This window comes from Diabrotica virgifera, chromosome 2 (assembly GCF_917563875.1).
Source record: "Diabrotica virgifera virgifera chromosome 2, PGI_DIABVI_V3a".
In the NCBI taxonomy this organism is placed as follows: domain Eukaryota; kingdom Metazoa; phylum Arthropoda; class Insecta; order Coleoptera; family Chrysomelidae; genus Diabrotica; species Diabrotica virgifera.
Genome location: NC_065444.1, coordinates 96,469,694 through 96,475,319, shown reverse-complemented (window position 1 = coordinate 96,475,319; position 5,626 = coordinate 96,469,694).

Genomic DNA, 5,626 nt, shown 5'->3' with positions numbered 1-5,626 from the left:
GGTCTGATAAAAATCCCTCTTTTACTACCATCATTGATTCTTGTTTCAAATTATGAATACCATACAAACCGTCTTTTTTATTACATGAAAATTCTACTTCACCCCTAACTGAAAAATCAGAACTAGCATATACTGTGCATGCATCTTTATCAAAAACAACAGCATAACCTTTTTCTGTCATTCTTCCAACAGACAACAAGTTAGCTGACAAGTTAGGTACATATAAAACATTAGTAGCGGTTTTAATTAAATTGTTACCTTGTTCAAACTGAATGACAGCCTCACCAATACCTTTTGACTTGACTTCAGAATTATCAGCAACACAAATAGAAGTAGTTGTACTGGAATTCAAATTATGGAAAACAGTCTCATCACAGGCCATATGGGAAGTAGCACCACTGTCAATTATCCAAGATGAAGGGGAAACTGATGTCATCATTGCTCTAGTTAAAAGAGTAGTATTCTTTACACTTTTGTTTGAACTGTCTTTATTTTCTTCCTTCTTCTTTTGGTAAAAATTTGAAGTAGAACCTTGACACAATTTTGGGCAATCAGATTTTTTATGATTAGGGTCACCACACTCATAACATGCAAATTTCTTGGTTACTTTATGCTTATTATATTTCTTCTTAAAAGTTTTATTTTGCAATAGAAGAGCTGTCGTTTGTGGTAATTCTTCCTTAACTCTTCGTCTCTCACTTTCACCAAGTAAAGCATTTTTCACATCTTCAGATGTTGATTTGTCACTTAATTGCTGATTTAGTGCAGCAATAAAACTTTCGAACTCCTCAGACACTCCGTTCCTCATAACAAAAGATATCCATTTATCTTCTATGGCCTCACCTATGTCTGCCAACTTTTGTACTGTTACTAAAATATTGTTTAAATATTCTTCCATTGAGGAACATGAATTTTGGCGCATATTGAAGAATTTTCGTGTGAGTTCATATTTCGTCGCCATACTATTACCTTCAAAGGCTTTTTTAAGATTATCCCATGCTTCTTTGCTACATTTAGCATTGTGAACATGAACATAACAACTTGGTTGGATGCAAAGACATATTTTTGCTAATGCTCTTTGATCTCTTGCTTTGTCAATATCTGATACAATTGGTAATGAACCATCAGCATACCCATAAATATCTTCCAAGATTAAACTCATTCTCATGGCAAATTTCCAGCTACCATAGTTTACCTGTCCTTCAAGTTTATCAATGTTTGGTACGTTTGAAGAAACTGAAGTTACCATTGTTGTGGAATTATTTGAATTACTTGGAGTTGTCATATTGATTAACAAAAACAAGTTAATAAAAAATATCTGTGTGCTTGTAGGAACTGAATGACAAAAATTAGGTTTATCACTTTACAACCTACACTCTGCTACCATGTTAAATCAGAGGATTCCAAATATTCTTCTTATACACAGTATATTTTAGCGTACAACTTTATTAGTATGAAAGATATTTATTATACATTAAATTAAACAAAGCTTAACAAAAATGACAACCATTATTACATTAAAAAGATCAGTCAAGTCAGACATATTGGATCATGTGTCAAAACAGTGTTACCAAGGTGACAGAAGAAAATTAATAAATTACTAATATTGTACCGCTTGTATTTAAATGTACCAACTTTAACAACATCTCCTTTTATTTGTGTTAAGCGACATTCAGCAGATAAAACCTGTTGACTTTAAAACGCCCAGGCATTGAAGTTATCATCACTTAGATGATACGAACCTATGAAAATATTGTTTGTTGTCTTTTTTTCGCAACCATTTCCATTAACCTTGATTTTATTGTGTCGGTTCCGTTCAAATTTTAACTAGGTACTGATTTTTCTAACAATAACCAATTATTGACACAGTTTCTATTGGGAGATTAAACGCGCAACCGCGGCACGCAGTGGACTCTGCTTCAAACGTCGGCAATGTTGCTAGATTTCAAAATATGTCTTCCACATACTAAAATCTTACTTTGGGTATAGCACTAAACATATTATATTATTATATGAACGTGAAAATTCCATATCAACAAAGAGAAAATACCTAAATATACGTCGAGATTTAACGTCGATTACTAAATTTTAAAGAAAATATCATTACATATTTCCAAAAAGAAGATAAAATATGGCCGAGAAGATCAATCAGAAAAGGGAGAATAAAAAACCAGGTATGGAAAAATTATATTTATTATTACCTATATTGGTATAAATTATTTTAAAATTATACATAATTATACATTATTATGTATAATGTACCTAAATGCGAGCGGCAGCAACTCTTAAAATTACGTTATACCGACCACGAAAATCAACTTTAAGGTGAATGACCAATTTTGCTCATTCTTTATACTTTCGAGGTCGGTCAATCCGAATATGTAGTTTATTTTTTTCTAGAATTGGTGGAACATGTTCAAAAATTAAATTTTATGCAAAAATGCGAAAAATCGATTTTGATAATTTTTCAATTTTACCTCACTGTATCTTTGGTCGCTGTAAATATTTCCTTTTGGAAATTTTAGTGTGTCATCATTGAGGTATTTAGATAACAATGACATTTGTCCAAAATTTGTAAACAAATTAAAAGAGGAGTTCTTAATTTTTAAACGTTTTGTCGTCAGGTTTAGATAGTTTCATGTTTACTTAAAAAAGTTAAGTGACAAACTTTTTAGTTTATAATTTTAACCAACACAGCAATAAAATATAATTCATGAAGAAGTTTTCTGGAAAATTTCAAATAAAACGTCAAAATATGCAACAGGAAAAAAGTTATTTGACTTTATAGACGAGCGGCACACCCCAAAAAACGCTTATTTCTCGAGATACTGACCACGGTGTGGCAAATGGTTAATTTTGGTAACACTTTATGTTTTTGATGGTGCTAAAAACGTAAATTAGGTTTATTTTAAATTTTATTTGGAAGGACTTTGTCAAAATCGCAAACCATAAAAGTAAAAAAAAAATGAAATCACCTTTTTTGCGTTTAACTCGCTACAACTCTGTTCCATTTTAATATTTTTTTTTTGAAATTTTTATGGTATATATTTCTCACCTTTTCGAAGACACAATCAGTTTGAAGACAGACAAGTTTTTTGGGGGAGTGCCACTCGTCTATAAAGTCACATAATTTTTTTCCTATTACTTATTTTGACTTGATATTTTCTATAAAAGTTCTTCATGACTTATTTTTTAATCCTGTGTTGATTAAAATTATAAACAAAAACTTTTGTCACCCAACTTTTTTAAGTAAACATGAAACTAACGAAATTTGACGACAAAATGTTTAAAAACTAACAACTTCTCTTTTAATTTGTTTAAATACCTAGGACAAATCTGATTGTTATCTAAAATTCTTTAGAAATGACAGTAAAATTTTCAAAAGGAAATATTTACAGCGAGCGACCAAAGATACAGAGAGGTAAATATGAAAGATCATCAAAATTGATTTTTCGCATTTTTGCATAAAATTTTATTTTTTAACATGTTCCACCAATAGGTCTGGATCCCGCGTATGACAAAAAAGTTGAATAACAGCAAGCTGAAAATTTGTTAATAGCTTAAGGGTGTCTAGTCGGATAAACTTTGATATATGGGAACTCTGGAACAGGGGCAGTTTTAATTGTGGAACAGGTTAAAACTTTGGAACGGTCATACCACGAAAACGGCACATTTATTTTGTCCAACAGAACAGACTTAAACTCTCCGAACAGAGATTAAACTCTCATGCAAAAATCAGACTGCTATTTAACACCAAATGGGCGTTTTAATTAGTGGAACATGTAGAATATGCCAAATGACAGGAATTATGACAGATGATAAATAGCAGTCTGATTTTTGCATGAGAGTTTAATCTCTCCCACATAACAATTTCATGTTCTTAGTAGATTCATAGAACATACTTTTCAGAAAAAGTATATACTTAGAATATGCGTAATTACCATTGCGAATGTGCAGAGCATATACTGAGTATATACTACATTACAGTACTTAAACGTTCTATGTATATACTTAGAATGTACTACCGCACTTCTTTTCAGTATATACCAAGAACATACTTTTTAGAAGATTCTAAGGAGGTGCTATAAACCTTCTATTTATATACTTAGAATGTACTATCGCACATATTTTTAGTATATGGGAAGAATATTCCAAGGAAGTGCTATATACCTTTTAGTTATATACTTAGAATGTACTATCGCACATATTTTTAGTATATGGGAAGAATATTCCAAGGAAGTGCTATATACCTTTTATGTATATACTTAGAATGTACTATCGCACATATTTTTAGTATATGGGAAGAATATTCCAAGGATGTGCTGTATTTCGCAGAAGTATGTTTTCAACATCACCCAATCTCATCCTATAGGTTCTACCAAAGAATACTAAGTATTCTTTGGTTCTACTAATATATTATATTTACATATTCTAATTGCATATGAGAATGTAGTTATTACATTCTACAATATTACGTAAAAAGTAAGTATAAAATATATAAACTTTAGTTAGTTATATAGGTACCTATGTATAATAAATATTATATGGGTAAGTAGCCTATATATAAAATATAAGTTATATTTAGTTATTATGTGCACATCAAAATAAAAATGCTGCTTATATAATTATATACTTGTCAAATATATATAATATGTACGTAAATTACTAAAATTTATAGGTATCTATATACATTATACATACTTTTACTTACTAGGTATTTAGGAAATATTGAAGTACCAATATCAATTTATTATTTTCAAACTGCTTTTTATGTTCTTAAAAATGTTTTAGTCCTTGTAGCTAGAAATACTTGGTCCTACCTAACAGCGTAGACATAAATGCATAACTGTACCAGTGCTGCCGCTGAAAAATTTAGGAATGTACTAGAATTCTTCATAAAATGTACTAGATTGTACTCACTGTCGCCAACGACGGAAAAATGACACTTGACAGCCCAGGAAAGAAAAAAAATGACAGATAACAACCCAAAAAAGAAGAAATGACAGATGACAGGTTATTTTGTTAGATGTCAAAATAAAAGACAAAGAAAACAACAAAAACTAGTTTTATTTTTTATTTATATAATATACAATAAAACGTAAAACCTGTCAGTAACGGCCACTAAAAATGAAAGGACTGTTTCCGGTATTGCCAGTTTTTGTTGTCTACATAATATAATTGGTTTGTGGAATTTTTTAACTGGCCGTTTTAGTACAGGTGGCCGGTTTACACAGGTTTTACTGTAGTTTATATTTACATTAAAACAACATAACTGAAACTTTAAATACTTCTTCTCACTCTAAAAATATAGAAAACAAGAAGTGTAAGTTCTAATAAAAAAATATATACATTTTTAGATGAAAGTTAAGAAACAAATACTCTTCAGTCGAGTATTAAATCAAATACTTAAAATATTTCTTGTAGAATATTGACTAATTAACAAGGCTAGACTATTTTTTGGGACGCACTCTTTGCACTAAATGTGTTATTGCAGAAATGCCGAGATCAAAGGAAAGACGTCTTTGCTGTATTTATTGACTATGAGAAGGCCTTTGATCGAGTACAACATCACAAATTAATTAAAATATTAAAGGATAAAGGAGTTGATAGTCAAGATGTGCGAATC